Genomic DNA, 26,977 nt, shown 5'->3' with positions numbered 1-26,977 from the left:
CTGCTGTTTACTAAATGACCTAATGCTTTATTTAGAAGGAATAGGGGTGTATAAATAATATTAAAGTGTAATTCAGTGTTAATTTAATTGAAGCATTTTTTCCTCTCGGTAACCATCTCATGGCTGGGTGATGATGAACAGGACTTGTCTAATATCCCACGTTCTGAATATTTCTCAACATGAACACGTTCCATACTGGCACTCTGCAGATCAGGTGTAGCTGGAGGTATGTTACCTCTCGCCACTTGCAAAATCAAACTTCCAAAAATGATTGTCTCCTAAATAATCGCTCTGTAATGGATGCGGACAATTGAATTAGTGCCCTGCTGAAGATTGGCTATTCTTACGTCGGCACTTTAATCTCCCTCACTCTTAAAATCCATGAATTGGAAGGAAGTGCAGATAAGAGTTGCTCAAATCTGCATTTAGTGCCAGGCAATGATGGCCCCCCTATGAAACCACTTCAGATCCTGTGCTTGCGGTGTTGAGCCTGAATTTTCCCCTTCCTTGCGCATTATTGTCAGTCAATTATGAAATGGAACTGAACCAGAAAATCTGGTACAGTCTGGTAATTAGTACAAAGGGTTTCCAGTCTAGTGTAAAGGCAGAGATGCAAGAGCCCCAGCAGCTACAGATACAGTTTTGATCAGCCTGGACACTACTTTTCATTCTGCTTGATTACCTCTTAAGATACTGGCTTCATCCCTACAGGTCTGTTTCAGATGCAGTGCTACTTATAGGCCTACTTTCTCTTTACTGCCTCTATTTTTTGAGGTTCACCCTCTTTTCCCTTTTAACTCATCGCGTATAAGAATAAATTACTTTGACAACAAAAAAAATTACGATCACATCCCAAATTTGACAATTATGATGAGACACGAGTTTCTATATTTTGCTTCAGTTTCCATATCGGTCTCATGCAATGAATGAGCCTTATGCAATGAATGCTGCCTATATTTGCCATGGGAGGTGTCATTTTAAATATTCCGGATATCAATAGGGGTATAACAGTCCCTTTTCATGCTTCGGAATCCTAAGTAATTATTATCTGTTCTGTAAAGCCTTGAGCGTACATATTTCTTTGCATATTGTTGTAATAAAGTACCTTTTCCTAATTGGATTGATGTTTCTGTTTCCGTAGTTAATATTGGTTACTTTGAGGATCCCAGGTATTCAGCCGCTCCCCGCATGCAGATTCAGCACCGCCACTTAATTCTCTGTATTGTAATCCAACTCCAGGTAGTACCGTACTGCAAAACCTGTCATTGTAATAAACCAGTCGACACATCCACATTGTTTAAGCAAGCAATCATACACAATGGTAATGCAGAGTTATAATTTACTTTACGTATTAATCTGGATTTTAATTAATGTGTCACATTGCAAATGAAATATATGGCTCGGTAATATACATATTTATGAATGATATTTTCCCTGACATTTTGCAGTGTTTGATCATTTTTTTTAGTCTTCTGCCAGTCCCACGTGCTACTGATGAGGCTGTGTCAGGTCTCTGTTAAATATACAGTTATTTAAATTTGCTTTAAATGTATGAAATTCATAAGTTTTCTTCTCCATTTTTTCTTTATTCTGGACAAACATGAACAATAAAGCTAAAATATTATAGGCCTATAAAGGTTTGTCAACTAACGCTAATTTCATTGTTTTTAATCTTTTTTCATTTTTTATTTGACCCTTTGCTTCCTTTGCTGGACATTCAGAATATGTTTCCCTGGGGAAAATCCTTGATGATCTTCAACAATGCAAAGAATTAACAAGTACACAGCTAAGCAATAAATATCATGAATATCTAAGGATATGTCCACAGAGGCTTGACCAAAACCTTTGGATTTTGTTGCGGATTTTCTGCTGATTTTACCCTATGCGTTGCAAAAGGTTTTAATCTGCGGATAAAAATATCTGCAGAACTGACATGTTGCGGATTCATAATATGCACAGCATGTGATTTTACATGAAAATAATTTTCCATAGCCTTTTGATGAAATTTGTTAAAATCTCTTCCTCTTTACTGCGTTTCCTTTACGTGTGAGTATTACCCTAAGTGCGCCTTTTACTCTCACTGGACGTGAGCCATAAAATGGCTGTCACATGTGTGGAGGATGAAATCATGTAAATGCACTTCTATCCAACCATCTGCAAAACATAGATGACTTGTATGAAGACTTCATGTCATCATGTCATGATTATGTTGTTACTAGGTGGAGACAAAGATTCGCTAGTGTTCACTGTGAAAGAAAGACTCCTACTGTTCTTGGACATGATGATGCGTAGCATGAAGCTCGTTTCCATCAGTTTGTCATAACATGAGTTACTGTCTACTTTGACTTGTCTCAGAGCATTCCGCCAAGGCATGAAGAGAGGTCACATAATGTCACATGTCAGACTGGAGTCAACTAGCATCAAGCAAGGGAAAGTTTGTCAGTGTAGCACATGGAAAAGACTTGAACTTTGAGAAGGACAAGAATTTTAATTGTCCCATGTGAAAGGGGCTCATAACAAACATAACTTTAAATCCATATTTGTAAAGCGCCAATATATTTTGCCACAATGTATGCAGAATATGTTCTTTTTTTGCCCCACATTAATGAACACAATTTAATCTTTCAATCTTAAGAGAATTCTTACCCTTAAACTCTGGGGTCAATTTCTTAAAAATCCAATCAAGCGCATTAATAGTTGCACAATTATTATACTCTCTCCCAAATGTATATGAATCATCATCCAAAGAATTATCTGAAATAAGACGGGCCATTATCATAACTACGTATTTACTAGGTGATATACTCTAGGTAATTCTGGCTGTTGATATAAACTCCCATAAAACCGGGTTTACTAATCCCCAAAAATGTAAATCTTCCGCAAGTGTAGAAAAGTCCAAAAATCATTTCTATTGCTGATTCCTTGCTAAAGATACTCCAGCAAAGTAAGGATTAAATTCTCCCTTTTGCTAAGCCAGATAAGGCTGTATGGTTTTAGCAAACTGTAGAATTTAATTAGCTATATAAATGCCAGAATGACAAATAAGGTGCTATTGTCTTGATATCTCTCCTGGAATTGGTCTTTTAAAGTAAATTTGCTGTATTAATCACCTAAAAATATTTTTGATCGCTGAATTAATAGCTTCAGGCTGCACCAGGTACTCATTGGCATAGGTGATTGCCTCTTAATTACTGTATGGACGCTTTCTATTCACTCTTATTAATTCATGTTTTCTGGCAAAATCCCAAAAGGCAGCCTTCCCCTATATCTCCTAATTACTTCTGTAATTGAATTTGCCCACTTTTTCAAGCCTATTTTTCTAACCTGACTGTATGTATTCATTCTTTATTGTATCTGTCTTGTGTCGGTTTTAAGCAAGCAGAAAGTACATTGATTCTTTCCTCGTTTCTCATTAATTTTCAAGAGCTTTGCTACATGTCTATTTTTCTCAGCCTGTCAGTCCTATTGCTTAGTCCAAAGAAGATGCTTATTATTTAAGGTTAGGTAAAATAGACTGAAGTTAATTAATTCATTAGTAACTCAGAGCCAATTACTACAGGCTTCGTTTACTTATGTACTTGTTAACAAGACACAAAAGACGAAAGGCCAATGACAAATGGACATCCTTCAGAAGGTGACCAAGCCCCGCATAGATAATGCACCTGTGAATTTATCTTGTGTCTATCGGAGAGGCCAGCTTTTGTTCTATTACATTTCTGTTACTATTTAGGACAACGTTGTATAACATTACTATATTCAGTGCAAATTTATTTCCATGAGATATAAACTTGGCTGTTGATCTAAAAGAGAAGATGGCCATGTGTGTATTTATATATATATATATATATATATATATATACATACATACATATATATGTATATATATAGAGATAGATATATGTATATATATATATATATATATACATATACTATATATATACATATACTACAACATGTCTCCGAATTTCCAAACACTAAACTTTGTATTTACTTTCGGAAAATGAGAAATGGTCAAAATAACAAAAAAATGCAGTTCTTGCAGACCTCAAATAATGCTAAGAAAACAAATTCGCAATCATTTAGAATCAGCAATACTAATGTTTTAACCATAACCATGATTTTCATGCTTCTTATGCTTCTTGGCATGCTTTCCGCTAGTCTTTCACACTGCTTTTGAGTGGCCTTATGCCACTCCTGGTACAAAAATTTAAGCAGTTCTTTGTTTGATGGCTTGTGACTATTCATCTTCCTCTTGATTACATTCCAGAGGTTTTCAATGTGGTTCAGGTCTGGAGATTGGGCTGGCCATGACAGGGATTGGATGTGGTGGTCCTTCATCCACACATTGATTGACCTATTGACCTAGATATCTGGCATGGTGCATTTTCCTGCTGGAATAAATAGTCCTCATGGTTGGGGAACATTGTCTGAGCAGAAGGAATCAACTGTTTTTCCAGGATAACCTTGTATGTGGCTTGATTCATATGTCCTTCGCAAAGATTAACCTACCGAATTCCAGCCTTGCTGAAGCATTCCCAGATCATCACTGATCCACCACCAAATTTCACAATGGGTGCAAGACACTGTGGCTTGTACGCCTTTCCAGGTCTCTTTCTAACTATTAGATGACCAGGTGTTGTGAAAAATAGAACATTAGACTCATCAGAGAAGGAGAAGATTACTTTACACCAGTCCTCTATAGTCCAATCCTTATGATCTTTGGCAAACTTCATCCTGGCTCTCCTTTGCTTCTCATTGATGAAAAACTTGTTACATGACTTAAGCACTGCCTCTAGGAGCCTGTTACGAACTGTTCTTGCCATGCACTTCACCCCATCTGCCATTTGCCATTCCTTTTGTAGGTCACTTGATGTCATCCTGAGGTTGCTGAGTGACATTCGAATAAGATGTTGTCATCCCAGTCAGTGGAGAGTCGTTTTTGTCCTCTGCCGGTCTGTAGCTTTGTTGTCCCCAATGTCTGCTGCTTGAACTTGTTGTAATGGACTGCCATCTTAGAAACTTTAAGTATGGAGTCAACATGACGCTCACTGTATCCTTCTGCTAGTAAAGCCAGAATTGAGCCATTCTTTTCCTCACTCAAGACTTTTGTTTTCAATTCCTTTGGCATGGTTAAAAATTATTTTTTCATTCCTATTACTTTTGGGATATTAATAGCACTTGTTTTGCCATCCAGCTTGTCCTATTGCAAGAGGATTGTGAACATCACAGCAGGGTTTTTTATGCTTTCCTTCATTAAATAAGATTTGGTTCAGGTGATCACCTAATCAGAAGCACATTATGTAGAATGAGGTGAACTCTGGTTGGAATTCAACTGACACTGGAATGGAATGGCTGTCAGATATGTAGATAAGCTGATTTTGATAAAACTGTGCAGTGGTCTCTTAATTTTTGCTAGAGCTGTATATATATAAACACATATATAGAATATAATGATCTTTTTTCCTTTTATGCAAAGCTTTACATGTTGGACACCACTTTTTCAAAAGTTAAGCTTGGAACTAAGAGAAGACTGTACGGCTCAGTCTGACCAACTGTTTATGCCTGAGCTGGTCACTTCTGAGAAAAAAAAAAGTTGTGCACACTGTACACTTGATATTTGTAGATGGACAGGAAGATATTGCAAACACAGGTTTTTTTATCGAGTTCCTGCGAGTCTGACACTATTTTTCAGCAGCTATCCCATAAAAAAAGATATCCAAAGACAAATGAGAATGCACCCTAAAATCAATTTAGCCTGTAACATATTTTTATCTTTTCATTTGTGTGTCTGCATTTGTATGTGTATGTGCGCGTATGTATGTATGTGTGTGTGTGTATGTATGTGTATATGTACGAGTGTGTATATGTATGCATGTGTGTGCTTATGTATGTATGTGTGTCTCTATGTATATGTGTATGTGTGTATATGTATATGTGCGTATGTATGTGTGTATGTGTCTGTATATGTATGTATGTGTGTGTATACTGTATGTATGCATGTGTGTCTCTATGTATGTATATATATGTGTGTGTGTATGTGTGCATATGTATGTGTGTGTATATGTATGTGTGTTTATGTGTGTATATGTATGTATGTCAAACAAAATAATAGAAGAGACAGAAGATTCGGCACTGCTCCTTAACCCCTAAGCAGTTCCATGACTGCTATTCAAGTCCAAAATCACACACTTAGACCGACAGCCAAACTACCGTCCGAAAGGGTGCTCAATCCAGAAAAGCAAACATGTAATCTGGTTATGTACAAAAGACAGAAAGTGATGGCACTCACCGTTCTGTCGTGAAAATTCTTTATTGATTAAAAGGCATTGGCACGGGAGGAACGTACAGAGAGTGGACGACGGCTGTTTCACGCACTTGCGCTACAAAGGGTCCTCAGGACCCGTTTAAGCGCAAGTGCGTGAAACGGCCGTCGTCCACTCTCTGTACGTTCCTGACATGCAAATGCCTTTTAATCAATAAAGAATTTTCACGACAGAACGGTGAGTGCCATCACTTTCTGTCTTTTGTACATAATCATATGTATGTATGTGTGTGCATATGTATGTGTATATGTAGGTATGTGTGTGTATATGTATGTGTGTATACAATATGTATGCATGTATGTCTCTATGTATATGTGTATGTGTGCATATGTATGTACGTGTGTGTATGTATGTGTGTGTATATGCATGTGTGTCTCTCTATATATATACTGTATATGTACGTGTGTATGTGAGTGTGTATATGTATGTGTGTGTATACCTCATAATTATATGCGTGTGTGTACGTGTGTATGTAAAACCTCATGTACCTAGTTGTTTTTGAGTTGCTAAAGCAAAAGGGCCATACATGCCATGAGAAGAGTATATTTATTAGGCAGTACCATACATGCCATGAGAAGAGTATATTTATTAGGCAGTATTCAACCAGAATGTATGTGATGCACCATACAGAAAGCAATCCAGTTCTATATTGCTCACTGAAATATTATATTTGTGCATGAGGCCTGAATAATCAGCATAATGAGATAATACTTATTTTGCAGAAATAGCTTCCATATTTGCTGTTATTTTCTTACATAAGTTGATTGATTCATGACCTCTGTTCTGTCCTATTAGGAAGGAATCATACACATTCTTTGACAACATTATGACTTTTGATCCAAACAGGACAAGAAGTTTCCCACTGGTCAGAAAACCTATATCTCAGCTTTACCACTGTGATGTGTGAATAGGTTTCAATGGATGTCCCTTTATGGGCAATGTTAGTATTTCCTTTCTCTTTTTTTGCTACCATGGGAACAAATTTACTCTAAAAATCTTTCCCATTATAGTAAAATACTTTCACATGTAAATGTAGAGCTGAGCCAAACGATCTGATAATGATTCCTAGGAATACCTGTCTGACTGGTGCACGTTGCTGGATGTAACATATTTTCTTATAGTGGTAATTTTATTGTTCAGATATAATAATTTCATGAAGTCCTTTGTAGATATGCGGATAACATAATATAAAAGGTGTCATCCGATATAATCAGTGTTTAACACCCCTATCCGCGCTCTGGTTAATTGGCTTCTTATGATACTGTCCCTAGTATGTGAACTTTCCCGGGTCAGGGACCGATGTCAGTGATGACAATCTGTACAGAGGGAAGTGAAATGTTCTGACTTTAAATAATTAAAGGGAAATAATATTATGCTCTAAAAATGCTCTAAGTAATTCTCCTAGAAATGTGTGAGTAAATTGCATTTATCATATTTGTCTGCACACAACCTTACACTGATGCCAAGACAATGTTTTTTTTTCCAAACTGGATAATCTGTATGTACATGCTCTTAAAGGGAATAGTTCTTGTAATTTATGTGGGAATTGCTACGTAGGCAATTTCTAAGAATGTTATTTCTGGTTAAAAAAAAAAAGAAAGTGAACCCAGTCTTTAACAACCAGATTTGGGATCCATGCCCTGACTAATGTAATACCAGATACTTTCTGTAGAGTCTCTGCACAATAGACACCATCAATCTTCTGTGTCTGTTGTATTCAACCAGAGTAAAAGCACTCATTTAGCAACCACACATTTGGTACATTTAAATGGAAGATGAAGCATTAAATGGCAGTACTTAGTTTCATGTTATATTAAATACTAAGGATACATTTATATTTTAAGCATGAGCTGCCATGCAAATCATTTTAGGATGAGTGAATTTAATATAGGATTATCAGCTGAAATATAGATGTCACATACCACTTATTAATGTAAACTGCCTATAATATTACAAATTAATAACCCTTGAAGTATTTTATCTAGCATGTAGAACTAAATAGAGGGAAAACTTCATACTGTGCTGAACAGTGAGACAAATGACTTAAATTCAGCTCATTTCCCATACAGCTATACTTTTAATGTCATCTGCTTTAAAGCACAATTTGGCTCGTCGTGATTTGCCCAAAATGGGCAATTACTTCCATATGATTCATCTAGATGTTGCTTTGGAGGGAAAATAAAGCCTCCTTCTGCTTATGTGATAGCAACGTCTAACTATATCAATACCGAAAAAAAAAAGTGCCAGGACTAAAGCAGTAACAATGATTGATTAAAAATGCATAATCTTCATTGGATACAAACATACAAAAACATAATAAAATCCCCAAATACAGACACATGGACAATTTGGTGGATGAGCTACTGTGGGAAGCCCAAGAATATAAAAGGTTCACAAGCACATGGTTTTGAAACGCGCGTCGGGTGTTAGTGGGTGAGTAACTTTACTAGTTATTGCATTTTGCTTCTGATACTGCTTGCTATGTGTACCTGTAGCCTGTACTGTACTTCTTTATGTCCATTTGCATATTGTCATAGTCTTTGGGTGACTACATGCTTATACTATTCATATATGCTACATATCTTATCTATTTATTATACATATATCTCACCTTGTGGTTGTGAACTTTTTATATTTTTGGGGTTCCCACAGTAGCTCATGCACCAATTTGGCCTTGTGTTTGTATTATGAGATTTTATTATGTTTTTATATATTTGCATCCAATAAAGATTATTAGTTTTTATCAATCAATGTTACTACTTCAGTCCTGGCACTTGTTACTTTCAGTATTGCTATTGTTGTTAGTACCAGGGTTTACAATTCCTTGATGTAGAAACGACAAAAAAATATAATGCAATATGGTAGTTTCCAATGGATTCTTAGCATTCAAGAAACAAAAACTAAGTTTTTGCATGTCCGCTAAATTGTTCCCCATAAATATTGTAGTAGGTATTTATAAAGCCATAATATACACACGTTTGATATCTCCCTGATATTTCATGTTATGTTGATCTTATCATATGGTAGTTGAAAACATAAAATATAAGATTTGATATGTGCAAAAGTTTGGGCAACTTGTCAGTTGATGTGGTCTGACGGGGCCTGTACGGGGGCACACAGAGTCCTTAGGGTCACAGTAGACCCTCCCTGTGCCCTTACAACTACTTTTTTCCTAAAGTAATATGTTGCTTTATATAATAACATCATGATTGTAGCCAAAAAGTTCAATCAATGTTTCATCAGACCACAGCTCCTGTCTTATTTAAGACTTTTGCGACCACATTTTTTTTGGTAAATGTTACATTCAATTAACATTGGTGAAAGGAACTGCTGGGATGGCAGCAAAAATTTCCTCCGTAGCCTTGTTAGCAACATGGGGATTGTGTTTTTCCTACCTGACCAGACATTTTTCTGGACAGTTGACAGTTCTCATTACCTTCTAAAATACATATTGGACAGTGAAAATTGTAAGCAGGAAGTCTTCTCTTGCTAAGCTTACACTTTGTGTGTGCTATTTTTTCCCCACTATGATACATTTACCATGTAAAGAGTGTAGGTGTATTAACATTTTCCAAAATATGCCATATTTTTTATCTACTTTATTTCAAGCAGTTTAAGGGATGCACATACATGCACATTGTAAGCCTAGACTGTGGAGAAACAGGATTTACACACGTGGTCAAAATGGTTGGTACCCCTCGCTTAATGACAGAAAAACCCACAATGGTCACAGAAATAACTTGAATCTGACAAAAGTAATAATAAATCAGAAATCTATGAAAATGAACAAATGAAAGTCAGACATTGCTTTTCAAACATGCTTCAGCAGAATTTAAAAAAAAAAAATAAAGCTCATGAAATAGGCCTGGACAGAAATGATGGTACCCTTAACTTAATATTTTGTTGCACAACCTTTTGAGGCAATCACTGCAATCAAACGATTCTGGTAACTGTCAATGAGACTTCTGCACCTCTCGACATGTATTTTGGCCCACTCTCAAGAGCAAACTGCACCAGTTGACTCATGTTTGAAGGTTGTCTTTTCCAGGCGGCATGTTTCAGCTCTTTCCATAGATGCTCAATAGGATTTAGGTCAGGGCTCATAGAAGGCCACTTCAGAATAGTCCAATGTTTTCCTTTTATACATTCTTGGGTGTTTTTAGCTGTGTGTTTTGGGTCATTATCCTGTTGCAAGTCTCATGACCTGCGACTCAGATCAAGCTTTCAGACACTGTGCAGCACATTTCTCTCTAGAATCCCTTGATAGTTTGAGATTTCATTGTACCCTGCACAGATTCTAAACACCCTGTGCCAGATGCAGCAAAGCAGCCCCAGAATATAAAGGCGCCTCCTCCATGTATCAAAGTAGGGACAGTGTTCTTTTCTTGATATTCTTCTTTTTTCTGTCTGTGAACATAGAGCTGATGTGCCTTGCCAAAAAGTTCCATTTTTGTCTCATCTGTCCATAGGGCAGTCTTCCAGAAGCTTTGTGGCTTGTCAACATGTAGTTTGGCAAATTCCAGTCTGGTCTTTTTATGATAATTTTTCAACAATGGTGTCCTCCATGGTCGTCTCCCATGAAGTCCACTTTGACATACAACGATGGATAGTGCGGTCTGATACTGATGTTCCTTGAGCTTGAAGTTCACCTTTAATCTGTTTAGAAGTTTTTCTGGGCTCTTTTGTTACCATTCGTATTATCCATCTCTATGATTTGTCATCAATTTTCTTCCTGTGGCCACGTCCATGGAGGTTGGCTACAGTTCCGTGGAGCTTAAATTTCAGAATAATATGTGCAACTGTAATCACAGGAATATGAAACTGCTTGGAGATGGTCTTATAACTTTCACCTTTAACATGTTTGTCTATCATTTTCTTTCTAATCTCCTAATACAACTCTTTCCTTTGCTTCCTCTTGTCCATGTTGAGTGTGATACACACCATGTCACCAAACAGCACAGTGAGTATCTGTAGCCCTCTATACAGGCTCACTCACTGATTCCAAGATTGTAGACACCTGTGATGCTAATTAGTGGACACACCTTGATTTAATATGTCCCTTTTGTCACATTATTTTCAGGGGTTCCATCATTTCTGTCCAGGCCTATTTCATGAGTTTGTTTTTTTTGCTTTTTTAATTGTGTGGAAGCATAGTTGAAAAGCAATGTCTGACTTTCATTTGTTAATTTTCATGGATTTTTTATTTATTATTACTTTTGTCAGATTCAAGCTATTTCTGTGACCATTGTGGGTTTTTCTGTTATTAAACGAGGGGTACCAACAATTTTGACCATATGTGTATCTTTAACCCATTTCACCCAGAATATGTGGGAGACAGCCTCAATCAATACAATCTTACCCAAAAGCTATACCTTCTATAGGACAATTCAAAGGCTACTTGTAACATGTCTTTTGAAGCTACATAACATATTCCATTTATTTATAAAAGCAAATTTTGCTGGCTCTGGTGCTCTGGTAAATTCAAGGGCGAATACAGAAAAATATCACATTTTGTTACCCAGTGATTTTGACATAATCGGAAAACAAGGGATGCCTTGTGTTTTCTCAGTCTCAGTGGTATTTTTCATCTCATGTGAGTTCTAAAATCTAAAAATAATTGAATCAAATAGTATACTAATCTCAAAAAACAATCATCGGCATCATTACGACCCATGATTGTAGTGATTATACAATTATTGTTGATATCTCAACTGTAAGACTTGTTAAACTTACGATATTCTCCAGATGTTGTGAGGAGACTTTTTTCATCTTCTGCATTGAGCTGAATAGCTTCCCAATGTCATAGACTGATCAATGTCATGTCAAAAAATATCAAGAGTCATTGTCCCACCTTACATTATTAGTCAGGAATCTTCACAGAGAGGTTCCATGAAAGCTCGAAATTGTAAAATTACTTTTTCAGCTTTATGGAACACACATGTTCCCTACATATACTAATACACAGTAAAAAACTATTAAGGAAATGAAAAAGATAATGATGCTATCTGCATTCATTCCATGGGGATCCCCTCCAAATATTGTTGTGTCTTACAACTCTTTCAGTTACTTTTTGTCACTGATAAACTCTGACAATGCATTGTCCTCTTGTCACTGGACATTATGCCCTCAGTTCAGCAAATATTTTTTTCTCCTTCTGTCAACGGCATCTTACTAGACATTCCCTTCTTCTATTGATTTGTTTTCTCCTTCCTCTTTCTCCTTCCATTGTTTTCTTATCATAGCTGCAGGTTATTACGTAGGAAGTATTGATGGGAGTGGATGGTCTGGGTCGATGGAAAGCTAATGCATCCCTAATCCTACCATTGTTATAGAGTTATGCTTTACTGTGGTCCCTGATGGGGAAAAGGTGCAGAGCTGTTGATCTGAGTTTCATTTGTCACAAACCAATCCATCAATCAACCCCCAGCATGTCTGAATTGTGAATGACATGTGGGTCTCGGCTGAAAAAATTCGATAACGCTGTTTTGTCAGATTGCTCACTTTCCTTTTTCGATAAGAAAATACATTGGCAAGAAATAGATAAGCAGAGAGCTAGTAAAGATTTGGAGAGAGACGGAGACACATATGACAGTAGAGGTTATAGATTTCCACTATTATTGCTACTTATGGTCAAATAACATTCATTCAGTTCTAGTCGCATAACCTACCTAGCATTTCAATTACTTGTAATTGTAGAGTTTCACAACCAATTGTAAACCGAGAAGACGATTTTATGGAGCCTGTGAATTTTCCCAATATATTGATTTACCTGTGAGTATCCCAGAGGAACTATCAGCTTCACTTACGAACATGCCACTGTGTCTCTTTACATCTTTACAAGACGCCTCCTACAGTTCTGTTCTTTTCTGTAATGGAATTATCAATATATCACACAGCTTTACATGATAGTGACAAGAAATTATTCTGCTACATAGCTACATATGACAGTTCATTTTCGCACAATTCCCTGTAGTGGTGTTAAAAATTGATACATAATTGTATACTTTATTTAATATTTATTTCAGGTTTTATACAAGATTATAAATCTTCCTTCCAACTTAGAACATAGCTCTACCATCAATTCATATTAACACTTTTTTGTCCAATTTACAGTATTTCCTCAACTTTTGAAAAGTGCCAGTGTTTAGTTACAACTTATTCTTGTATCTCATGGATTGAAAATAGTTAAGGACAAATCTTTTTTTTTTTGTATGTGTGTTTGCTCATTTAAAGGTGCGTTACTGTCATCTGTCAAAGGGTTAACCCTTTTGAACAATCACTTGTTAGGCTGAAAGTCGATCCTCCGTACAGGGATGTTTATCATGTAACAGATTACATAGAGCAAGCTACCGGAAATTAAAAAAGAAAATTCACAACACAATTATCAGACTAGAGCAAACACGCTTTATTTCCTGAAGGCGGCCCATAAAATAAACATATTCTCCGCTTTTGTTATGGTAAAACATATCTCTATTTTTTTTTTTTAAATAACTCCAATTACTTCCGACTGGAAATATTTCTATGTCTCGTTTTAATACAGATTTCCAAAGTTATAATTACGGTGCAAAATTTGGTATCTCTGTGCCATTATTCCAGTCATTGAATTGCACACTTTAATATGTTATGAAGAAAATACAGCCTTTTGGATATGTACAATTTTCTTTTCATTCCTCCTTTCAAGTTAGCAGCATGCAGAAAGATATGTTTAAACATTAAATCGCTGCATAGGTATGTTGACTGTGATTTCAGAAAAAATATTCTTCTCTGCCAATCGAAAGAAAAAAAACATGTTGTACTCCTTCTACTAAACAGTGTGTATTGAGATGACCTGGCACAGTTATCAGCCATATAACATTAAGCATCTGGAAATCAGAATGTAGGATATAGTTTGCCCCAAGTATTGTTTTAAATAAGATCTCTTTTTCTTCTGCTCAGTCACTTGCAAACTCTAAAAATCAATGTTGGAGTGCTGTAGATTTGTTGGCTAAATTACATGTGCTTGGCTGCTCTATTGTATCTGTCCCATATTTCTGACTACCGGTAGATACTTTTAGATGGAATGATCCTATAGCACACATACTCAATATTGATTTTTATAGATTAAACAGAGCTTGAATTGAGCTCCATGGGGCCAGTAGCATGAAGAACTTAAGATTTCCATTTCTTCACAGTGGGATCCCATTCCTGGTGGATGCTTATTAGGAAAGATTAGTGTCTTCAGAAGGAATGCTCTTACTTTATGACTGGGCTGGCAAATGTAAAGTACAATGTATGAATTCTTTTGTGTTACCTATTTTTTTAAGGTTTTTTTTTTATAGTTGGATGGTTAAAATCAATAGCTCCTTTCTTTTTTGTCTCCCATTGAGGAGACTATGTACAGTAATGAGCCCCCGCTGGATAATGGGTCAGTATATATAGTCACAATCTTGTGCTCGTGAATTTCTGCTGTACCTTAATATGCAGTATTTAAACAAGGCCAAGTAGCTTGGTTTGAGTTTAGACAGAATAATTTAAAGTTTTCCTTATTTAAAATAAACTCCTAAGGTTTTTTAGGCTTCTTGTTAAGATGATATCATTCTTTGAGTTCATACAACTAGTTAAATTACTTGTTACCATGCCATTTTCTTTCTTTATACCTACTTAATGTCAAAGACACCGCACTGAACTTGCTCACTGAGCCAGTGCGCGTGTCCTGAGTAAAGCGAAAGCGTGCTCAAAGCTACCTGTGGAGCGGGCAGCAACCGAATAGATGCGTACTTCAGAGCTGCAGGACCTGAAGCATGTGACTGCTAGAGGCGTGGCTTAAACTCCACAGAGCTAGGAGCTGCAAGACAATTCCTAGCAGAGTAACTGCGAGACAAAGTTACCAAGGGGCATAGACAGGGAGAATAGTCAGGACGTAGCCAATGAGTCACACACAGAGATAGCTGTAAGGTACCAGAGGGGCGAGCAGAGAGTAATCAGGTCACAGGCGATGGGTCATACACAGATAATAACGCAGTACAAAATCAACAGGCAAACTCACAACGGGAAACAGAATCGGGTCAGAACCATATAAACAAGCTATAGCAATAAACAGGCACACGGGGGTCAGCACACTAGGCCAAAGGCAAAAGTATAACTGGCAGGGATTGAAGCTACCCAGAGGTTTATGAAGCTCTCCCAGAACCAGAAAGAGGCCACAATCATTAACCCCAAGTGTGCAGGTCAAAACCTGCACAGAGCTCCAGACATTAACCCCCGGTGTGCAGCTCAAAAACCTGCATTGGGATCATGACACTTATGTTACTCTATGGCAGACATGCTTTGCTTTCCATGATTTGATTAATATCACTATAGAAACACACTGACTTGATAATTGTGCTAATATTCTTTTTTATTATTATTATTTGAGACAAGCCATATTCCCACATTGGCATCATTATTTATTTTTTTCCTCCATTGAGCTACACATCATCATTATTCACACCCAAGTAATAAACTAATGATCCCAATGATTAGGTAATATTTTTCTGTTGAAGCACCATTTATGCCCATGCTACCATGGCCCAACATTCTCTCAACTTATTAACAATATGAGCAGCACTGTGGCTTTGTGGTTGATCTGTGCCTAGACGACAAATATTGCCTCCCATCCCCACTAGGAACACAACTCATTGTAGTCAAAGTTGATGCTATATAAAGTAGATATAAATCATCCACTCCACTTTCCAGAGTCCAAGAGCTTCCTAGTTTTTACCCTTTCACCACTATGCAAGGACCTTGCCTTCACACCAGGGGCCACTGATTTGTGTCTGCAAATTAGCTGCTGACCAATGTTGAGCAAGCTGAGGGATAAAACTATATAATCTAGAATACTAACAGAGAGATGGATAAAAGGTACCAATCATTGGCAAATATGTAGATAATAAAAGCATTAAATGTTACAGTATAGAAGTTCAGAGGTAAACTAAAAGGGCATCCAGTGGTTAAACAAGGGAATAATCAAGAAAATAGAATGGGCAACACACAGAACGTCAGTCTAAATTGCACACCAGGGTGTCATTTAAACAGTATCCAATAGCTTGCACAGGTGAAAGGGAGTAGGTCATTTGAATAGAGTGCTGTTTGCTGCTAAGCCATCACTTACTGTCAACTACGCTGGGCGGCACTCAAGCCCAGTGTCTTTGTCATCACCGTTGCCCCGTCCCTAGTTGCAGTGCTGTACGGTTCTTAGCAACAGCACTTGACAGAAGTGATTGGCAAGTGAACTAGACAGGAAAGTGTAGGAAACTCACCTCATAGAAGCAATAATTTCTAAGTTGTATTTTACGCCTTTTGAGTGAGAACAAGTGCATTGAAAATGTTTGTTTTTGTTAAACTATTCCAATTACATGCAGACAATTTCATTATTTCATAGAAGGGCAATTCTAACTATTTTTCTGTCATGTGAAACAAGAACATTAAGCAAGTTATAAAGGTAGTTCCTGTAACTGATTTATTTAAAGTGAATCCTTATCTTTGAGCCATTTTTTTGTATTATGACAATATGTGATGAATAACTGCCCAATACAGAGGCAAATCCAGGTTTTCCTGCACCAGGGGCAAAAATTCAGTTTGGCACCCACTCCTATGCATAGCTTAGGAGGTGTAAGTAGTCGTCATGTGAATGCTCATATGTGTTAACTGGCTGCTCTTCTTAATTCTCTCAAAGTTTAGTAAAAAACTAAAGCCCCTGCTTCATTACAAGAAGCAGGAAGAAAAACACGTTGGAATGTAACTGTAAGTATGAAAATTGTATATGATTGATTCTGTGATGACTACTGTAAATGGCAAGCAAAGAAGAATCCTGACAGTGAGTCCATTTCACACAATTAGGGCTCAGCCTGCTAAAGTGCTCAATATTATAATTAATGCTTCTGCACTGTCCCCTTCCCATACTAGGCCTCTCTTCACACTGTCCTCTCACACTGTGTCTTTCCTATATTGCCCAGTCTCTATTTTGTGCCAACTCTTCACACTCTCCCTTTGTATACTGTCGCCTCCTTGCTGTGCCCTCATACTGTCCCACATTGTCCCCTACACTACTCAGCCTCTATAAAGTGACCCTTTAATCTTTCCCCCATACTGTTCCCTCACACTTTTCACCACAAATCACACATTCCTCCCCAATACTGTCTTTTCACATTTCCCCCTCACATACTGTCCCCTCACTGTTGTCTCAAATTCCTGCCATACTGCCCTTCACACATCTTTCATATTGTCCCTTCACACTATTAATCCATATTCTCTCCTCACACTTCTTTCCTCCATGCTGTCCCCTAATACTTTTCTCCACTCATATTAAATAAATAAATAATCTTTTTATATAACGCTAACATATTCCGCAGCGCTTTACAGTTTGCACACATTATCATCACTGTCCCCGATGGGGCTCACAATCTAAATTCCCTATCAGTATGTCTTTGGAATGTGGGAGGAAACCGGAGTACCCGGAGGAAACCCACGCAAACACGGGGAGAACATACAAACTCCTTGCAGATGTTGTCCTTGGTGGGATTCGAACCCAGGACCCCAGCGCTGCAAGGCTGCAGCGCTAACCACTGAGCCACCGTGCTGCCCTCATATTGTACTCTTACACTTTCTCCCATACTGTCTCCTCACATTTTTCCCAAATACTGTCTCCTTACAGTTCTCCCTCACATACTGTACCCTCACACATTCCTTTCATACTGTCTCCTCACACTCCATCCAATACTATCTCCTCACATATCCCTCCATTCTGTCCACTCATAAATTCCCATACTTTTGCTCACACTTTTTCCCTATTCTGTCTCTTCTCACTTCACCTTTTCAACATACTGTTCCATCACATTTCACCCATACTGTCACTTTATACTTTTCACCTCCATACGGTCCACTCACACTTTTACCGCTAATGCTGTCCCTTCACATTATTCCCTCCATACTGTCCCTTCACACTTTTCTCTTTTTTCACTTTTCTTTACTGTCTCCCTCATATTCACCTCTTTGGATATTCAACAAATAAAGGCTTCATTAACAGTGCCCCCATTCTGATGGTGGCACCAGTTACAAAGACACCAGAAATGTAATCTTCCTTGCTGCAATGATTACTGAGATCATTCTTAATTTTAGAGTCATTAAGTTATAGCTCTAAATATTGACTTCATGGTATTTTATTTTGCTTTAAATTTTAAACTTCACATATGAAATAATTTTATCTGATGTAGTGATGGGCGAACCCGAACAGTAAAAGTCGGGGTCTGCAGACAGCTGCGGGCTGCAACCCCCAGATGTCCACTCTATATTAGCTGGTCATCAAAAATATAGGCATCCTTACTCTGTTTTCCCACATTTCACTTCACCTATTACCCCACTTGCCCTGGCGTGGTGGCAAGTGGGGTGATAGGTGTTTGGGTTTGATGTCAGCTGTTTTATGGCCACTGACATCAAGCCCATTGGTTAGTAATGGAGAGGCATCTATAAGACTCCCCCATTACTAACCCCATAATCATATTGTAAAAAAGGCACAGCAAGACTAAAATCCTTTAATTGAAAGACACAGGCTTCTTTATTTTAAATAAAAACTCTCCCCCCTCTTCTATCCATTTATTCACAAAAAATAAAAATTACATGTCCCCTGGTAAAAGACAAAATAACAAAACATCATACTCCTCACCGCCGATAATCCAATAATGGCCTTGTCCCATGATGATCCGGATGATTTGGCGAATGGTCACTTCAGTGATGCGACTGCTCTCCATGCCAGCTGGAACTCACTCAAACAACAGTGTGATTACGCATCTGCAGTGTGCAGCGCTGATGTGAGAAAAGTCACCGAAGTTCAAAGCTGATGAACCCCTGTCACCTCACGGACGTCACCGCTTGCTGCCTGAGAACTTTCTTTCTCACCGAGCGGTGATATAATTGAGGTGACTGGAGTTTATCAGGTATGAACTCTAGTGACGTTTCTCACATCAGCGCTACACACTGCAGGCAAGTAATCTGTGACGAGCGTCAGCTTACGCTGAGTTGTTTTTCTTTGAATGAGTGGACTCTCTGGGCCGTGGCACCCACCCACCTAGGGCGAGCTGACCTAGTGAGGAACCACCCCCTATACAGGGAGTGTCAGGGGCAAGACCAAGGGGGTGAGCCACCACGGCTGCTGGACCAGATGGCCGGCTCAGGAAGCAAGACAAGATGAGACGAGGCATTAGTTCAAGTAATCTTCATTCAGGAACACTTCAGGGTACAACAGTTGCAAAAGTGAACACACAAAGAACATAAAGCAAGATGCGTGCAAGGGCACGCCGAGGTCCAAGGCATGAGGAACTCTTCAAGGTAAAACAGGTGCGAAACGTGAACACACAGAATCCATATAACAAGGTGTGTGCCAGGGCATGCCAAAGTCCAAGGCAGGGTGCGAGGAATCGGACTCCGGAAGGCTGGCAAGGGCTGACAGGGTCCAGGCATCAGAGTGTAGACATCTGGCTCCAGACCTCCGGCAGTAGTCAGCTGGCTTCAGGAATCCGGCAGACAAACTAGGAGACAAAACAGGGTGCGTGCAAGGAGACACGCCAGGAACAGATTCACAGAACGGAGACCTGCGCATGCCGAGGGGCATGCAAGGGACGGGTACAAGGACAGAGGCCTGCACGTGCGAGGGCATGCCAGGAAGGAGCACAAGGACGGTGGCCTGCGCGTGCGAGGGCACGCCAGGGACGAGTTCAATGGCATCGGAATCCGGGGTGCTGGCATCAACCAACAGGGTCCAGGAATCAGGCTACGGACATCAGCTCCTGACAGCAGGCCGCAGTCATCAAGGTCTGGACCTCTGGCAGCGGTCAGCAGGTTACGGAATCCGGCAGGCAAACTAGGGTTCAGAGCAGAGCAAAAGAGGCAAAAGGCTTTGTGCGAGAGTAGCACGAAAAAGGCACAGTGCGAGAACCAGCGTGCGTGCAAGGGAGCACGGAGACCACAGCAGGGGGCACCGGCAGGTGGTACCGACAGTGGCATAAGCAAGCGGTCACGACTAGAGGCGGCACCGCTGCGGCCACGCAGCCGGAGACCACTATAGCACTGGACAGCGGGCACGGCTGAGGCACACAGGTGAGCACGGCTAGAGGCGGCACGGCTGAGGCACACCAGGCAGGCACAGGCGACCAGGCATGTGCACGGAGGCACGGAGCCACAAGGCAGGGCTAGACAAAGATACAGGACAGAGACGCGTACAGACAGCACGACAAAGCCTAGTACGAAAAGTGCATGAGCGCACGAAGTGTCAGAGACAAGACATAGAGTAGTAAACAGGACCCTGCGCATGCAAAGGACATGCCAGGGGCAAAGTACAAGGTGAGGCCTGCGCGTACTGAGGGGCACGCCAGGGACAGAGCACAGAACGGAGGCCTGCACGTGTAGACACACACGACAGGGACAGAGTCTAGCAGCGGAGCGTAGGCAGAAGCCCAGAGCCGGGCCAAGGGAGAACCTTAGGACTATACAGGGTACAGAGCGGAGCCTGAACGTGTAGGAGACACGCCAGGGACAGACACAGAGCGAGGCCTGCACGTGTAGAGACACGCCAGGGACAGGGTACAGAACGGAGCCTGCACGTGTAGGAGACACGCCAGGAACAGACACAGAGTGAGGCCTGCATGTGTAGGAGACACGCCAGGGACAGGGTACAGAACGGACATAACAAGAAGACATAGCGAGGACAAACAGAGCACGGAGGACAACACGAGACAAAGCACAAGACAAGACATGGAATGCGAGCACGGAGCGTGTGCAGAGACGCACGACAGAGCAGACTGCAAGGGCACAGAATAGAGGGAGCGACCCAACAGACAAAGTAGCCATGCAGAGAAGCGACAGAATACTCAGGCCCTGAGCATAGGAAGGGGCGGTCTGATATAAGGCATAGCACCACCACTTCCGGGTCAGGACCAGGGAAGAGCTTTCAGTTCAGATCCTCTAGGATCACAGAGTGCTGTCACATGATCAGGATTCCAGACATGCAGGGAAGATTGCAGAACCGGACAGTGCAGGATCCTAGGAAAGGTCACATGATAAGGGTTTCAGACATGCAGAAACGAATGCAGAACCGGACAGTGCAGGATCCTAGGAAAGGTCACATGATCAGGGTTTCAGACATGCAGAGACGAATGCAGAACCAGTCTATGCTAGAACATAGGAAGGTCACATGATCAGGGATTCTAGATATGATGAGATGATCACAGAAGGCAGAGCAGAAACGCAGGCATCCTGCAGCTCAACAGACATGAGGTGAGTGTGCACACTGCTGTAGGGAACATGCAGGATAGCAGACACGAGATGCGCGTGCACACTGCTCCAGGGGTTCTTGAGGCAAAACAGACATGGCAGACATGACAGACATGGCGAGCATCACATAATCACAGTCATGTCTCAGTGTATTCTGGCTGGTTTATTGGGTGGCCACATCATGCCAGCGCTCAACAAACCACACAGATGTAGGAGAGCTAGATTCCTGCATGGGACAGATATGGATTATCTTCTCGTCGGACACGTGAGGAATATAATGGTTTATTAATTTATTTTACAGTAATAAATGGGTAAAAGAGGGTGGGGAGTTTTATTGCAAATAAAAGACTATTATTGCTGTGTCTTTATTACATTCGTACTATGGGGTTAGTAAAGGGTGCATCTTATAGCCGCCTTTCCATTATTAACCTGTGGGCATGATGTCAGCTGACATTACAAATTTGACATCAACCCCACAACTATTACCTCACTTGCCACTGTATCAGGGCAAATGGGGAGAGTGAGGCTATGCATCAGAAATGGAGCTGGGAGCTGATGTTATAAGTATGGGAGGGAGACAATATCCATCACCCTTTTCTAAGCTATTAATATCAGCCCGCAGCTGTCCGTTTAGCCTTTGCTGGTTACTGATTATAGTTGGTTCCCCCAATTTTGGGGGAGTCTCCCCTATAATAACCAGTAATGGCTAAGCAAACAGCTGTGAGCTGAGGTTAATAGCCTGGCAACCTTTATGGCTATTGGCCCATTCCCAGAATATTACCATTAGCACTCAGACGTCGGATTTCTCTCATCTGGTTATGAAAATAATGAGGGACTCCATGCTTTTTTTTCATTTTTTAAATTTATTGACAAGTACAGTAAAATCACCTGAGTTCACAGCAGCTACTTCTCTTTCTTTGCATGTGCCAGTGCCGGACTGATGAACGGCAGAGAGTCAGGCACTATGAACTCTGGCATTCATCGCTCTGGCACTCGAGCTACTGTGAGAGCTGATAGCTGTGAACTCAGGTATGAGAGTTCACAGACACCGGGTCTCCCGACACCTGCAAGGCCCAGAAACCTCATGGGAAACTTTGAGGTACATTTTAAGGTTATTGGAGTTTCCAACTGCTGGAACACCAGGACACTGTGAACTAAGGTTACCTTGGGTGTGTATTTTACTGTACTTCCTAATAAATAAAAATATAAATGAAAAAACAGTGTGGGGTCCCCCGTAATTTTCATTATCAGCAGAGGGAAAGCTGACGGTTGGGGGCTGATGTTAATATTCTGGAAATAGGCCAAGGCCAATAGACATAAAGATTCCCTGGCTATTAATATCAGCTCACAGCTGTTTGCTTAGCTTTTACTGGTTATTATAGAGGAGACCTCATCCCCTCCCCCCGCAAAAAAGGACTTGGGGTCCCCTATATTTAATAACCAGCAAAGGCAAAACTGATACCTGCAGTTTGATATTAATAGCCTAGGAAAGAGCCATGGATATTGGCCCACTTCCACACTAAAAACATCAGCTCTCTGTCACACCCCAGAAATGGTGCATACTTTCGGTATGTCAATTCTGGCCTTTAGCCTCGATTTTCCCACTTGCCCTGGTGCGGTAGCAAGTGGGGTAATAGTTGTGGAGTTGATGTCAGCCTTGTAATGTCAGGTGACATCAAGCCCATAGGTTAGTTATGGAGAGGGGTCTATAAGGAGTTTAATTTGAAACAAAGGGCTTTATTTTTGCTGTGTCTTTATTACAATCTTATTATGCGGTTAGTAGACTCCTCTCCGTTAAAATTTATTTATTTATTTATTGCACATGCGCCAGATGATGAATACTCCCATCATCGTACACCTGTTCTCACTGCTATCAACGAGCTCAGATGTAGGATGATGAGAGTAGTACTCTCCTCAACTGATGCCTGTGACCGGTGATAACCTTTTTACCACAATTCACAGCTGCTGGCTCTCACACGCTCTCATCTGTATGACAGCATGGGAACCGCAGTGCTCGGACCGGTGGTAGTGAACTTACCACCGATCAGAGATTCTGGTGTTGCTCAAGCTGTCACACAGATGACAGCATGGTAAACACCTGATGTTTGAGCCACCCATTCATTTGAATATTACCTGGCCACACGCTCTACTATAAAGGTCCAGAAAATAAACATGCGTGTTCCAACTAATTTTAAAGAGGTTTTCAAGTTTTAGCTCCAGTTTGTTTTTTAAAAAAACAAATTGGTATTACTCACCCTCACCAGGTCCAGCTCTAAAAGTACTGTCACACTAAGAGATATCGCTAGCAATATCGCTATAACTTGTGAAGTTATAGTGATATTGCTAGTGATATCGCTGTGTCTGATACTTACCTACAATCCACTCCCCCGCTGGTTATCGCTGATCGCGCGAGAACAGGCTGGACTGTTTCTCGTCGTCAGCTTCCTGCGGCGCTTCCTGCTGTGACGACGAGCGATGCGTGGAGCCGGGTGGGAGGACGCAGGATCGCCTGGTGTGACAGGTAAGTAGCGACCCCCGACCCCTGCGATGTCGCTGGTGAGATCTGCCTGTGTGGCAGCTCACTAGCGACCACTTAGCGATGCACCAGCGATCCTGACCGCGTCATATCGCTGGTCGGGATCGCTGGTGCATCGCTAAGTGTGACAGTACCTTAAGTCTCTTACGCTGCTTCTGGTGTTTGTTATTGCCTGCAGTGCTGGCATCATGTTGATAGCAGTGCAGCCAACCAGTGAGCTCAGTGGCTTTGAGCGACTCATGTCATCAACACGGGCGGAGCTGTTGACCTCAGTTATTGGCTGCAGTGATCTAAGTGCTGCAGACAATAACAGACACCAGGAGCAGTGGTGAAAATTCAGTGCAGAACCCTGAGATGATGACTAAATCAAACTTTGCTTTTTTTAAAAAAATAAACTGTAGACAGTGTACAAAAGTTTTCTAAAACTAGAAAACCCCTTTAAGGTTGGCAAGACAGACACTAGGTTGAGAAAAACAATTACATTTGTTAAACAAATGCTTAGTGCATTATTTACCCAATCAATAACTCTTCTCTTTGGCTGTGACCATGGCACCAGTCTCATTGACATCTGCCAATAAATGGAAGAAGGTCGAAGTAGAGGTTTATAGTGGAACCCACATTTTTATGTTGACTCCTGAGTACAAGTGTAATCTAATAGAGAATATAATAGCCATGTGAAGACTACCATTACCTAGCTTGGCAGATCGTTGTATTAGTACCTGCTCTCATATGAAAAGCAGTGTATTGGTACAAATGATTTCCTTCTGTTTCCCAGTAACTGAAGCTATCTTTTCATTATGTGCATTTGTGCATTAAGATTGAAGGCTAACCTTTTTCCCCTGCCCTATGATCTCATTAGAAGGGAAATACTTCCCCTTTGTCTTTCTTTAATTTGCTGTGATATCTTTTCAGATACTATTGATCCAGACCTACCACATCTCTTTCTCTCAGTGCCGTGTCTACACATTCGTCATCATGAATTTGTCAGGAAATATGCCTATCATGTCCTGTCCTCTTCCTCCCTCTGTCACTATGTCAATAATTAATGTCACACTCTCCTAATCTTGTTATCTTCTCTGCCCTTCAATTCAGACTAAAGTTTGTAAATGCACGTGGATCAGGCATCCTAAAAAAAAGTCATAACAAATCATACATGCGAGGAATTTCCATAAATGTTTGTAATTATCATAAAAGAAAAAAAACACTAATCATTTCATTATCAGGGTATTTAGCTCTACCAATGACTAGAAATAATGTACCATAAGCACATATTTCAATGACAGGTTCACTATGCAACTTAGCACAAAAAAGACCAAATACTCTTGACCAGAATACAGGACCTCAGGTGCAGCTAGGATTTCAGCTTGAGGTAGGGAGGGTGAAGTACAAGAAACATCGGAGTTGGCCACATCCTAGGTAGCACAGAGTTGGTATAGTGGGGACCTCAGCAGATTACCATGCAGTTACTGAATTAAATTGCTATAAAGACCATGACTAGTATTACAATCATATAGTAACCATGGAAGATACCAATTCCACAGACCATAGTAGAGATTACAGTGCAGAATTACATAATGACTCAGAGGTATTGTCTTTTCTATCTATCTACCCCAGACCACCAACAAACCTTCTTTCAGCCACAGTTCATGTTCAGAGTTTGCAACAGACATATTTTACTTTTCACATTTCTAGTACCATACCCGCCTATACTAAATCTACTCAAACTATCCATCCTGCAGAGGAGGGGGAAAGAAGGAATCCGGCACAACCATCCAATGTTAATATCCAATTTATTCACAAGCCATTAAAAAAAAGATCCAAGGAAACCATATAAAACCTTGTTTCCTTGGATCCTTGTTTTTAATGGCTTTTTAATAAACTGGATTTTAACATTGGATGGTTGTGCCGGATTCCTTCCTTCCTCCTCCTCTTCATGGCTGTGCCTCATCAGCAGAAGCGGCACCCTCCATGTATATCCTGGACATCGATTACTTCACAATGGGGTGAGCGCCATCCATTTTTCCTTCTTCCCTTTTTTTCTTTATTCATCCTGTGGCTTCTCTCCAAGTAATAATGACCCCTTTGCGCCCTCTCAGCAATAAAAATGCCCCTTAATAGTAAGTGTTGTGTATGCACTAAAAAGACTGCTATACTCATGTATACCTCATTATACCATACTAATGCCCCTTCAATGACCTCTTAAAATATGAAATTGCACCATCAATGTACGCCTAAAAAATTATATCCCTTAAATACCCCCTTAACAGATGCCCCCCCAAAAAAGTAATGCTCTTACAGCACCCTGTTAATTAAAACTGATCCGAGTGATCACCAAAAAGTAATAAAGCCGCCTGAGTCCCCCAAAAAGTAATGTTGCCCTGATGTATCCCTTAACAATAATGCCTTCTGAGAGCACCTCTCTGAAAAAGCAAAAATGCCCCTTGAGTACCTGTCAAAAGTAATAATGCAACAGAGAAAAAGAAAAAATTATATCTCTCTCTCTCTCTCTCTCTCTATATATATACAGTATTATTATTATTGTTATTATTATTATTATTATTATTATTATTATTATGCATTTAAATAGCGCCATTTATTCCATGGCGCTTTACATGTGAAAAGGAGAAATATAGACAAGTATAATAAATATGTGTAAGACAAGGAACACACAAGTACATAAGGAGAGGGGACCCTGCCTGCGAGGGTTCACAGTCTCCAGGGATGGGTGAGGATACAGTAGGAGAGGGTAGAGCAGGTCATGCGGTGGTTCAGTAGACCGAGGATCATTGCAGCCTGTAGGCTTGTCGCAACAGGTGGGTCTTCAGGTTCTTCTTGA

The 26,977-nt window shown here is 40.1% G+C and overlaps 2 protein-coding genes across 9 annotated transcripts in view; one reads left to right on the top strand and one right to left on the bottom strand.

Annotated features, from left to right (window-relative positions):
- SOX2 (SRY-box transcription factor 2) overlaps positions 1 to 26,977 on the top strand; it is a 1,445,341-nt gene that overhangs the window by 1,301,214 nt on the left and 117,150 nt on the right. Inside the window, exon 2 of one of the 8 annotated variants that reach the window (XR_012232828.1) lies at positions 1,142 to 1,239. The exons of the other annotated variants lie outside the window; for them this stretch is intronic. The gene's annotated coding sequence lies outside the window, so the exon portion shown is untranslated. The remainder of the gene's footprint in view (positions 1 to 1,141; positions 1,240 to 26,977) is intronic. 8 annotated transcript variants of the gene reach the window in all.
- The window catches only part of LOC141092733 (uncharacterized), a 277,487-nt gene that overhangs the window by 213,521 nt on the left and 36,989 nt on the right, over positions 1 to 26,977 (bottom strand). The gene's annotated exons all lie outside the window — the stretch shown is intronic.

The sequence above is a fragment of the Dendrobates tinctorius genome, unplaced genomic scaffold (assembly GCF_039654945.1).
Source record: "Dendrobates tinctorius isolate UK_male_01 unplaced genomic scaffold, ASM3965494v1 ptg000060l, whole genome shotgun sequence".
NCBI lineage: Eukaryota > Metazoa > Chordata > Amphibia > Anura > Dendrobatidae > Dendrobates > Dendrobates tinctorius.
Note: the sequence above shows the minus strand (reverse complement) of the source record. Positions and strands in the feature narration are given on the sequence as shown.